The following is a 13841-nucleotide window of genomic DNA, read 5'->3' as shown; positions in this document are numbered from 1 at the left end:
TCTCTGCAGTGACTGGGACCTGCCTGTAGGCTCTGCAGAGCACACCTGCAATGACAGGTTATAGATGGACCATACCTTCCAGGCACATACCTGGACCAGCACACCCACAGCTGAGGGGTTCCCATATACCACTATGTTGTCACACATCCTTGCAAGTTGCTTAGCACAATGCATCAGAGGTGCTCCACGTGCAACTAACTGTGTCCGGGACTGCTATACACATTGTAACAAGCGACAGAGTCAACATCATACCCTACGGGTAACATACCTTCTATGGTGGTATAGTGGACAGTGGGCCTCAGCTACTACTGATGTGTGACTGACACTACCCCACACTTCACTGGGATAGCCACTCATGTAGCGACACATCCATGAGTCATACCCTCCACTCAGCTGGATCAACACATACACACCACCTCCAGGACCTACATTACCCTTGGCATGGACACTACCACCATGTGACTGATGTTACACACCTGGGGTTATCCCCTCATTGGTGAATTCCGAACATATGCTAATCTACAGTGTTAGTCACATCCCGGAAACACACCCATCACAGCACACACAGTACATGTGTACTACTACACCTACTACAGACGTCTGCTGACAGCGGTTGTTGACATCATGACACCTGTGCAGATGGACAATGCACATACAAATGCTGACACATACCCCAGTGCACTTAATTAGCATGTACACAACTGCATGGATCATGCTATTCCACACAGAGCCATGATGGTACACACCAGATAACAGACGCCACTCTGGTGGTCATGTTCCATGGACATATGATGTACAACAACAGGTCTAGGCTGTTGCACAGTGGTGTACATTCCCATGTGTGGGGTGGCTCATTGGTCAGCCGTGGTGGGGCCACAGGGTCCCTCATCACATACTCCCAGACTAGCTACATAAACATGACTGACACACATTCCAGGGTGTACCACCAGGCATTATGGTGGTATGTCAGTATTTGATGGCAACACCCACATCTGCTGTCATATACAACAGTCACTCAGGAACATTGCAGACCCAGGTATTGTTGGCAACATGCTGGAGGATGGATTCAATGCTGACAGTACACCCTCTCACTCACTACAGGGCCGCAATCCATACATGAACATTGTGGTGTCCCTGTGGTCACACCTACACAGTACTGACCTACACTCTATGTGTCCTGGGACACTGGCCCCATGTCACCTTCCAACGTCCCAGGCTGTGATGTCCACCAACCTCCGAATTACATGTCTCACCACTAGGCCACCATATTCAGTAATAGCCTTGTTTCAGGCATTGTAGACCATGAATGGCACACGGCAGCATTTATCACACTACACACAGGTGGCACCGCATTGCACGAGTGGGACTATAGTTCTACACACCTGACTGGACTGTTCTGCATGGCTATGGGGCACATCATCAGGGACGTCATTCTCAGAGACATTGTTGGTCTCCCGTCCTCTGCTGCCACCCAGGTTGGGCTTGTTAAGGCCAGAGCATGGCCCCTACACATGGTGGACTCCTTTCATACAGTTACCAGAGCAGTTGTTGATGGTACGGGAGTCCACACATCCTACATTGTCCTCTCATTGCCTTTCAGCACCATTCCCAATTCTGGTATTGACACCATACACATCCACCTGCACATCGTACCCTGTGTCTCACGATGTTATGCTTTGTGGCTCATGGACAGGACACACAGTGAGGCCAGCATACCATAGTACCTACTACATGTCGGGTACTTTGGCATACCACGGTTCTCAGTCATAGGGCCCTTCATGTTATGTATATGCTTCCCTGTGGAACAGGCTGGCACAGGGCACTTTCCCTGCCTGGCTTTAGAACCCCTACATACCAAGCGCCATGATTGCTCTACCAGCTGATACTGACTCCAACCATATGGATGTCGCTGTGACAGATACATAATATGACTATCATGGCAGCAAGCTGCATGACACAAGGTGCATGCACATCACCTTTGCATTACACCATTCACCCACTGACTATCACATGGATGGTGGTCCCCTACATACATATCACATTGTACATGTTTGCAGTACACACATATGTTGCACCCACTCCTGTGGTTACCGTATTGCCACTGTGGCATGGATATCCTCCTACGTGGCCACACCTATCTGTACTGGGTGTGTAACTGGTACATAGGCACCCATTGTACCTCTGAACACATGACATCTACACACATTCAAGGGTACACCACCCCATTTAGGGTGTACCTTACACAACAGCTACAGCTTTACATGCCACAACATTAACACACCATGACGTTTACTGAGCTCTGACAGTGTCAATTTGCGGATGCACTACGGACACCACATCTGTACACATTTGCATACTACATACTCAGGGGTGACCTCTGCTGATCAGACAGGACCCATGTCCACAACATTATTGATGGATATACTCCTCATACGCAACATAAGCAGAGGCCACTGTGAGCAACATGCTCATGGATATGTGCACACACACCACAATGAGTGGGATGTGGTTCTGGGTTACATTCCCAGACCGGACACTCACCATGCTGTGGAACATAAGTCCTCAGTACATCACGCAGGGACACTCAGTAGCACTGTTCATGTGATACCTCCCTTGGTGGTTGGGAGACACATGTAGGCCTGGCATCACTGCAGTGGCTGTACTGTGCAGTGGTGCAGGTGACGCCTGGCTCTGCTCTTCACAGGGCACTACCCTGGAGAGGTGCCACTAGTGTGAACACTGTAGTTGTGCTTACACATGGACTTGACAGACTGCATAGTACCCCACTATGCACCTGTGCAGCTATTACTTGTCCTTTGTGCATGGTTACTTGGTAGCCCTTCCATTTAGATTAGCTATCATGCTATTACTATGTCCCATACCTACAGGCCATATGTAACCTGTTATTGTACATACTGATAGACGGTACCTGTGGTATGCATGTTATGCCTGTTATGCTGTGTTGAATATCTGTCATATCTACCTATAATACTATACATTACACATATTTCACATAGTATCCCATGATGCAAAGCATACTTGCTCAGCGGGACAACCTTACATATGTCACTAACGTTATTTGCCCATACACATGCGTGCTGTGACTGTAGATCAACATATACTATCCCCTGCTATGGCACGTCCTTGTTGGACATACCTTACCACTGATGGCGGGTTGTATGGCATTGTTCTGTGTAATGGCCTCATGTAGCTTTCCTTCTGGTGTCTGTGCTATGTACCTTGTGTCCCACTGCTGGACGCACAGATTCTACAAGCATTAATATGCTCAGCAAGACATCACTACATAAATACCATTAACATTCAGTACAGTCTCCACAACATATATACAAAAGTTACTGTCAAAACTCAAACCTTGTACTCCTTCAGCTGACCATCTACCAGCTGAATATCTGCAGCTAGCATCAGCAGAACTAGCATACCCAGTCTCTATTTTAATTAACAGAACAATAACCGAATCTACTATCCCTTCCTCTGAAAGTCTCCCATATCGCTCCTTTGCATAAAGGAGGAAACTCTAATGAACTTTCTAATTTCCGGCCCTATAGCCTTACTATCACCACTATCTAAAATCATGGAGCGTTGTATACACCAGCAACTTTTACATCATCTTTTACATAATAACCTACTTTCAGACACTCAACATGGCTTTAGACCTTTCCATAGTACTTCCACTGCTCTTCTCTCCTTTACAGATACTATCAACAAAAATCGCAATAACAAACTATACTCTTCTGCTTTGTTTCTTGACCTCTAAAGCCTTTGATATGGTCAACCATCAACTTTTACTAGACACTTTGAAATCTCGCACTTGAACCTTCAGCATTGCACTGGTTTGACTCTTATCTGAAAAATAGACAACAAGCAGTCCTTTGGGACAGCCATCTCTCATCTCAGCTCCCAGTCACTATTGGTGTCCCACAAGGATCCATATTAGGACCCCTTCTCTTCTCCATATTTATAAACAACCTGTCTATCTCACTCCCAACACCCTCATGTATTCAATATGCTGACGATTCAACTCTCATCTGTTCTGCTGTATCTCCAGCTGAACTTCATTCTTCCACCCAAAAGTCTTTACAACAGCAGAAAGATGGTTCCAAGATATATGTCTCCTCCTTAATCCCCAAAAAACTAAATTATTACTATTTTCTCCAACCCTGAAATCTACCTCTTTCCTTTTCTATTGTGTCTGACAATGGCACTATCATTACACCTGATAGTTCCGCTTAAACTACTAGGTGTTACAATAGATAATCAACTAAACTTTGATTACCACATTGACCTAACTATCAAAACTGTTAATAAAAAAATAGGTGCCCTCTATAGACTTAAGCCCTTTCTAACAGCAACCACCAGGGTGTCTTTAGCCCAAACTCATCTTATCTCTACATTATTATATGCCACCCCATCTTTTATAAACCTTTCAAAATCTAACCTTCAGAAACTTGCCACAGCCTACCACAGCATTGCCAGGTTTGCCACAGGTGCCCCATTTCTCACACATCATTGTGTTAATCTCAAAAAACTTGACTGGCTTGAACTTCAAAATCTCATTCTCCTTCAGCAATTAGTTATTACCTATAAAATTCTCCATTACCCTTCTAATACACCTATACTAAATAACCTTGTTGTCCCTTACAGGAATCTTACTTCTCGCTCAGCTAACAAATTACTAGTGGCCACCCTCAAAACACACAATAAAGCTGGGGTCTCCTTGTTTACAAATACCATTGGCTCACACTGGAATAAACTCCCCATAGAACTGACCACTATAGGCTCATCACAACTGTTCAGAAAACAACTAAGAAACTATCTTATAACTCACTGGCTATGCCCTTGCTCAAATCCTGACTGATCTCAGCTTCCATCTCTCTTTTCAACTCTTTCCACTACTCTTCCTCATGTCCCTATCACTACGTTTACCCCCCCCCCTATACTTCACCTACCATCCACTTGGATATTACTTCTCCCATATATTTTCTTCTCTTTATATTGCTGCAACCTATTATCTCACCTTGTATCTAAATCTCCCAGCTGTTGTAAGCTGTTTCTTTAAACTCGTGCCCCGACACAAATGTCTAACAAATTTGTTAATACTGTAAATAGTTGAATAGAGTCTTTGTGAGTTACTTGCTTTATTTCTTCATTAATTACTCTTCCAAGGATTTTGTAATGGAATTTCTATCGTATTGTGCTTTTTTTTTTTTTGCTTATTTTTGTCATTATTATTTACTAGTATATAGTGGAGCTTTTCTCCTCGGGCCTCTGCTGAAAATGGACATGTATCCAGCCAGACTAGCCCGGTCAACAAATGTAAAATAAAATAAAATAAAATAAATAAAAATACCTTTCTCCACTTTATGCATTGTGGACACATTTAATTAATGCAAACCAGGCTATACATACAGTAAAACTAGTTAATACAGATCATGCTATATATAACCTTACATATCGGGCATTCTACATACCTTGTCGTCGTTACGGCATTTCAATTCTATCTCTCTCACAGTGTTTCCAATGTTTTTCGGTATGAGCATATGGTTTGAATGTCTGGCGAGTCATCCTTATATACGTTGATACCTGAAACATGTGGATTCTTCCAGCCAATTGGTGTTCCTGAGTGACTAATTACTTGCATATCAGCTGTGCAGCTACTCCATTCAGCAATTACGCAGCAACAGTGGGGTATAATTGGATTCTCCACTTGGGCGTTGCCTATTTGCCCTACCCTTGGGGAAATGGTCTGTGTTGTGTTTTGTTATGTGTAACTGCAACTGCTATGCATGGAGACAAGTATAGTTTGGATTCATGTCCCCCGTGGTTTGTGTGTGACAGGTAGAGTATTTGGTTCAACAGGTGGGTGTACCTGTCATCCCGACGTCTGATAATGGAGTATTGCAATCAATACCTGTGACATGGCTGTTTGTTCCATTATACTACGCCTGCAATTTTGCATGTCGCCTTTAATTGTGTCTCCCACATGGTATGTTGAGGGTTCTGCAGATGTAATTGACTGACTGGATGTATGTGCTGCTATTACAGCTTGTATTGCTTTAGTTTCTAGTGTGGGGGATGTCGGTGGTTGTACATAACATATACGGTTTGTGGGCCTTGCATTCCTACATAATCCGTATATATGTGTGTGGGCTCCATCCCTGATTAGAGAGCTAACAGTTAGTAGACTTATGTTACAGGATTGTACATTGGGCCGTTGTTAATTGGTTTCTATATCGTCTGCAGGTGAGCTTGCTACTTGTATACCTCCGTAATTGCAGCGATATATCAGGGGATATGTGTAGGTGACAGCTATCCCTTGTATTTCTGTCCCAGATATTTGCAGTCATTGTGGTTGTGTTGTTAAAAGAGCCTGTTTGCCATGGGTTGCCACCTTATCATATGGTCATTGTTGGACACTTGCGGGACACAAAGCGGTGTTTACAGGCCAACACGTGGCCACGGTCAATACACAGGTAGCACATACATTTATCCTCACTACATACCTATTGTTTTGTGACTTTGGATACCTATCATATTGCATGTGACATTTAAGTTTCTTACATACAGGCATGACTATTAAATACAACTGTTACATTATATATGGGACATATTTATGTCCTACCATCTCGGACATTTACCCTTTGTACTGTTTTATGTCAGGACACACCTGCCCAGGGTGGGGATGTCCCTCCTACTGTGGTACAGGTAGTTACTGTATGCCTACGTCTAGCTATACCCACACCTACCATACTGGTCTGCCTCTGACTTGGCACCAACATACACATGTTGCGGACACACACACACATTGCAGTCACACAGAAACGCACACAGCACCCTCGACGCACACTTACACAGACCACGGCACTCACAGACTCAGTTGAACACAGTACCTACGTGGACCGCGACACCGTCAGCGATGACTAACCGTCCCTTCATATCATCATACTATTACTCACGGATGTACTGTTCCGGTACTGTGTTCTATTGGTCTTTCAGCCTCGTGGTTACGCATGTCGGTATGTTACACATTCCTTGGTTGGCGGTATCCTATTTATTTGTACCTCCATGATGTTATGACTGTCGTTGGTCTATCTATCATATTTGCAGATATCGCTGAATCCATCTATTTCACCATATATCCCTCTATTGCCCTTTCTATCTGTATCATATATATGCATATATGTATATATATAGATATAGATATAGATATAGATATAGATATAGATATCTATCTATATATATATATATATATCTATATCTATATCTATATATATATATCTATATATATATATCTATATATATAGATATATATATAATATATATATATATTATATATATATATATATATATATATATATATATATATATATATATATCTGGCGGGGAACATGACAGGCACACAGCACCACCATATGCTGTAGGACTCATGTACTGTTCAGCTGTTGGCATTCTGTGTTGCACTGGCTGTTGTGTTTACAATGTTTGAGGGCTGCCTATGTAGGAGTCACACATTGGGCCACCTATACATTACAATCTACAGGTGGTCATGTTTGTGTGCCATCCATTTTACTGTGTGTGCAGGTGGAGAGGTGTCAGTCTGTAGGGGCCTACACGGTCAGAGTATGTGCTATACGTTCCCTCTTTGCCAAGGCGTAGGCATATTGTGCATGCCTCCGTCTGCCTACTGGGGCTGGCACAGTGTGTTCATGGTCTGTATCCCTCTGTGCCTGTACTGGTCTTGGCAATTGCGGTGGGCTATGAGTGCCTTCACCATTTTGTCCCTGATGCAGCTGCTTCCGCAGAATCATACTATGTAGCATGGCACATACTATGACAATGTGGGCCCACGTGCCTGGAGAGTACTGCAAGGCTCCACCAGATGTATCCAAGCACTGGAACCGTGATTTCAGCATCCCGAACACACGCTCTATGATGATTCTGGTTTGTGCGTGTGCCTCATTATGGCGTTCTTGCATGGGTGTATGTGCATTTCTGATGGGAGCCATCATCCACGGCTCCAGTGCATAGCCAGCATCCTCCACGAGATGGCCATGTGGGATGTCCCCCCTGACAAATACCTGATACAGCTGTGAGGCATGCCAGATATGGGAGTCATGGTAGCTTCCAGGGCTGCCAGCACACACATCCATGATAATGCCCTGGGTATTGCACATGACCTGGCAGTTGATGGAGTGGAATCCCTTGCAGTTTATGTAGCGCATACCCTGCTCACCGGGTGGTGACGTGATTTGTATGTGCATGCAGTCTATCGCACCCAGTACCTCTGGGTATTGTGCCACACGGTGGAAGTGACGCATATTGCTGGCCAACTCCTCCTGAGTTCTGGGGAAGTATATCTGCTCATTAGCATGTGGTAATATGGCATCCAGGATCTGGTGTAGTACCCTGGATGCTGATGCCTGTGAGATACCCATTATATCTCCAGTTGGCCTTTGAAAGGTACCTGTGGCCAGTATTCGCAGGCTTACACATACCTTCGTGTCCACTGGTATGGTTTCCCCTCTGTTGTTTCTGGTTCTCAGGCGTGGCCGGCACAGCTCCACTATTTGCTGTAAGATGTCCCTGTCCACTCTGTAATGCTCTACTATCTCCAGGTCATGTAGCCCCTGGTAAGTTACCCTTGGTCTGAACACTCTCCTTCTCCTCCGAGGCCTGCGGTGGTTGTCAGCATCATCCTCAACAACACAGTCAGTCTCTGACACATGCTGATGAATCACAGCTAAGGCAGCTCCCAACATGTACATTTTAAAAGTTCCCCGTGTGTTTACACCTATGGTGCGGTGTTTGGGAATACACAGGTGTGTGTTGGGTGCTTACACACTTTATACTATTGTGCTGTGAACACCGATGATGTCATAGGGTGTGTATGTACATTCATAGCTACAGGTTACGTTATGTGTTTTACTGCCGGGACTACTATTGTGGTGCCTTTGGTGTTGAATTACATTTGCCTGCCGTGGATTACCTCTTGACCTTCCCTTTACATTTCTGCACGTTGCACCTACCATTTTCTGGTGTGCATCCTGCAGCCTACTTTCATTTGTGCTTTCCTGGACCTGGCATATCTTGCGTTATGTGTGCTACTGCCGGTCTGCTGTTGGTTTGCTTCGCTCTGCTGTGTCAGGTCTCCTATCTTTGCAATCCAATACCTCCCCTCCTTTCTTTGCATTCACATGCCTCCCCTATCCTGTTTTGCAGGTTTCTGCAAGCGGACTTGTCAGCTGCCGTTGATTGGCCTTTGTGGGTTGATTGGTGTTGATTGCTCATTAGTACTCCAATTACCCTACTTCCGCATTTCCTTCTTTTCTTCCCCTGTCCTTCCTGTTTATGCTATTGTTTGCGGTGCGTGCGTCTGATTACTGGGTTTCGGGCATGTTTCCATCCTCGTACGTAAATAAAGAAGTGTTTGCTGCAGAGTTCGTGTGGTGGCTTTTCGTTGAGTTGGTTGGATACTACAAGTATATATTTTCACAATTTTGAGTCTGTTTTCATCTCCTCATTGGCATCGACTACACCTTGCTATTTTTCGATCACCTTGGTTGTGGTGTTCCATGCCTACCATTGTGTATTATGCTGTAAACCTGATTTCTATTACATTGCGATTTTATGACATTTTTATATTATTTCTTTATGTTACAGCTTCCGAACACATGCCCTGCGGTTCTGCTGTGCGTTACTGTGGACATGACATTAAATGTTGTTATATACGCGTTGTGCATCTTTTCTTATGCCATTGGCTGTGTATTTCGCCATTGGCATATGTTCACGCTAGATACCTGGGTCTGGCCCTCTTCCATAGCTCCGATGTTATGTTTGGGAAAATGTAAACCGTGTTTTTTGGTTTACATTTCCGTGGGCTTACACTACACCTGCACCACTTCATGAATCGCTATATGCCTTCATTTGCATGGTGCAACACTGCACATGGGGTGATTTGCATACCTACGCCGGGGGCTGCGCAGATGTGGCATACGCCGGTAGTGCACGTGGAATTGGGTCGTACCTGAATCGCTTGGTGGCCATATTTGGCTTTATAACGCCTACGCTATGTGTGCGCCTGGCGCAAGCTTCATGAATCCCGGGGTAGGTTTAAATGATACCACAAATATTAAATGTTTTCTGAAGAACCATAGCTTGGCTAAAGGAGATTAGATGCCAAAGGGTTAAATGGAGCAGCAATTAACATTGGATGTGTTTATAAGTGCCTTTTTATTGTGCTTGGTTAACATGAATTTATTTAGAGTATTTAAGCTCATATATCTTTTGTGTGATTCATTTCTGAAGACTTCTATTGCTATTGACGAAAGCATGAATCAAAGTTACATTAACACTAAAGAGTTCTTTTAAGACTTGTCTTTTGACGCAACAGTGATTTTAAGTATTTTGTTGTTTTATACCATTGTTTAGAGACTGTTCCAGTTTTTAGTTTGTAATTCTAATGTTGCCTGATCCAATCACCAACAACTATTTGGGTACATGGCAAACTTATTAAGAGGTTTTTTCCAGAAAAAAAAGGAAGAAAGAAAACAAGAGTGGTAGTAATGCTTAACATAATCTGGTTAGACAATCTAGTTCAGCTGGTGGTCATGGATGGCATGATAGCTTTAGGTTCACTCAATAATCTGTTCGTGCATTGTTACCTGTAATGTGCAGTCTGGTTCCTTATCTCAAGGCTTGTTGGCTTCTCCTCTCATAGCTTGTTGTTGTTAAGGATGACAAAGTGAAGAAAGTCAACATGCCTTGTAAAGTTCGGGGCTATAACTGGTCGGGGTGAGGTGCTCATGAATGCTGGGCAAATGTTAAGCAAAGGCTATTGTTTTCAGTTGAGGGTTTAGTTGGGTTCTCGAGCTGCTACTGTTTGGATTTGTTGTTATTCATATACCATAAAAGAATGGAAGTAAAAGGATTTTAAATCTGTACAGGAGGTTATGGAGACATTGATTCACAGGGCTGTCATTGTTAGAGTAAATTGCCTTATATATTGGCCATATGCAGAAGGAATTATTTGTAGTTTTTGAGGCTGTATTCCTGTCAATCACACCACAAGTGTTTTTTCAGAGGAGTGTATGACAAGTTTATCTCATCTGCTGTGGTTCTAGGCACAAATTTTTATACAACTGGAGTTACTATAACCCCTACCCATTTTGCCTCTGATACAATAATTCAGCCCAATTAAGATAGTTTGTAGATACCATTATGTATTACATAAAAATAAAACAAAATAATAATATGAATAATCATAAAGGAGATTAATGTTGATGTGCCAGTTAGAGGCACTTAGTTAACTAGAAGCCAGTTTTTCTTATTCTCAATGAAGTTGCTATATTACCAGTATTTATGCATTCATTTAAATAAAATAAAGTTAGGCAATTTGGGGGAGGCAGAACGTATTGGTTTATAAGTTAATAAGTTCAGAGGTGTGTACTAGGCTAATGACTACTGGGGCCTCTTTAAGCATAACCAAGTGTAACCAGGACCTTGGGAGATGAACCATTTGCAAGCATAGGCCTGGAAAATAAACAGTTTACTGGCTACCTATGTCCTTTACTGACATAGGTGCCAAATCAGGGATGAAATTTGTGATCCTCATCCAAATTTCCAAAGTACACTTGAATTGGGTTATGGAGGAGCTCTGCTTCACATGGATGGGAAGCCATGAGTATGCATGGTTGGAGTTACATCAGTGAAGCCCATTTGCACCCCTCCATCTCTTCCCCATTCTCACAATTAATTCTGAATAATTTCAGTTTTTCATTAACTATATATAAAAATAATGTTGAAAACCATAAGCCAGGGTCACTATTATAGCTTGAATACAGTATACTGAGTGATGATGCTGATTCACCATGGATGGGGTTAAAACTTCTTAATTTGTTTGTAAAAATCTATCACTATCATATCAACCCTCCCTACCTTAATATTGAGGGCACTGAACAAGGTGGTATGTTTATGTTAGAAGATATCAAATTGGTGTTTATGCAGAACATATCTAGATTATGTGTTTTCTTCATAGGTTTCTTAACCCTGAGATTGCTATGCCAGCATTTGCCATAGATGAACCAGGTAATGAGGCCCTGTTTGGTTAAGTCAATAAAGAAGTAGAATTCTTGGTTAATCAGAGAATAGTACCTATAAGAATTTTTAGTTCATCCCTTGCCAGTACAGGCAAGATATTTGACTTAGCTCTGTAAAAATGTTTTGGATCTTCAATAGTGCCAAGAAGATGTAAGCGGCTAATAGTCCACAGGTATGCGGTTGCCATATCATTATCTAATTTAGGGTGATCAGTATCTGATGACATGGGGAAATCAGCTGATCATGTGGGATGGACAACTGAGTCCGAAATCATGAGTCTCAATCTATTGTCAGCAATGGCCTTGACATCGACCCCTTCAATGGAAGTTGGCAACTCACTAGGTTCACACATTATGGCACATATTCTGAAAGCTACAAAAGACAAAACTATTAGGGGACAATATACAGATGTATTTGATTTTTCAGGTGCTGATGGGATTCAAAGTTTACTGGAGGCTGAAAAGTTAGGATCCAAGGATTTATTAGCCACTTTAGCCAAACTAGGTAAGGTGCACAGCAATAAGCAGACACAGACAAACATGTAAATTGTAGACTGCCCAACCTCATCAGATGAATTTCCCAATGTTCTTGCCTTTGATTTCTTATCTATTAACTATTACAAAAGGCACATCATGTTTGTGATTGTGTAGCCTGGTTCGGTTATGATAAAACATTCAGGAAGTTAAAAGCAAGCAACAACTCCTTAAGGTGGGATTAGCATCACCCAGAGACTTGTTTGAGAGCCACATTGGACAGACCGCTTTCTAACAGCCAAGGAAGTAGTTCAGATAATCAGAACCCTAAAGCTTGTTGGCCCTTTAATAGTGGATAATACTTTTTGCCCTTTGCCATCTCACACATTTTTGTTCTCATGTGGAAAATCTTACCCAATCTTCAACTGCTGTCAAAAGCTGAGCCAATCTAGTCTAACCCAAGGAATACACAATGGTGACAAGTCCCTTCTTCTGAAACAAACAGGGTTCATTCAAGGAAGAGCATCCTTTTGAGTCACTACAGGTGTTTTCTTCCTTTTGAGCCAATAGGACCAAAGTAACACATTCCCCCTTTAAGGTAGATGTACTCGCTCAAGAGCTGGAATATTATCTGAACCACAAAGTAGCAATGATGTTAGTTCAAAAGTTCTCTCAAGGTCTTTCTTTGAAATCCAATGCCCCCTTTAACAATACAATGGTCAAAAACAGGAAATCCACTCTAGGGAAGAGCACCATAGTATTAATTTTTTTATTTTTGTTCAAAAGTTTTTATTAATTTTTTCATTATAACAATAATATAATTACATATATCTAAGTGAACATAATAAAATAACAAATTATGTACAATATTTACATTAGGCCTGAATAGATTAGGTAATAATAACAAAAGTCAATCTGTGAAAATATGTAAGTAGCACATAGACAAATATTTTCCTTTTTTTGTCTTTCTTTCCTTTACATTTATGTATCATCTGAATCCATTTTTAAAGTCTCAATGAGAGATATAATCTTCTACCATGAGTTGTTACTCCATACTTTAGGAGCAATTCTCAGTTCCTTGACCTTTATTTCCATCAATGTATTAAAAATTCTCAAGGAAGAGATACTGCATCCCCTTTGGACTCATTGGTTTAGTCTCTAAGAAAAAAATAAAGTGAACTTTACCTAATCCATCAGCTATATTCCCCATCTGAGACATCAATCAATGATTTTATTTCCCAGGGCAGCACAAGG

This window comes from Protopterus annectens, chromosome 4.part0 (assembly GCF_019279795.1).
Source record: "Protopterus annectens isolate FY-2018-M chromosome 4.part0, PAN1.0, whole genome shotgun sequence".
Lineage (NCBI taxonomy): Eukaryota > Metazoa > Chordata > Ceratodontiformes > Protopteridae > Protopterus > Protopterus annectens.
The sequence above is the reverse complement of the archived record's forward strand: the minus strand, read 5'-3'. Positions refer to the sequence as shown.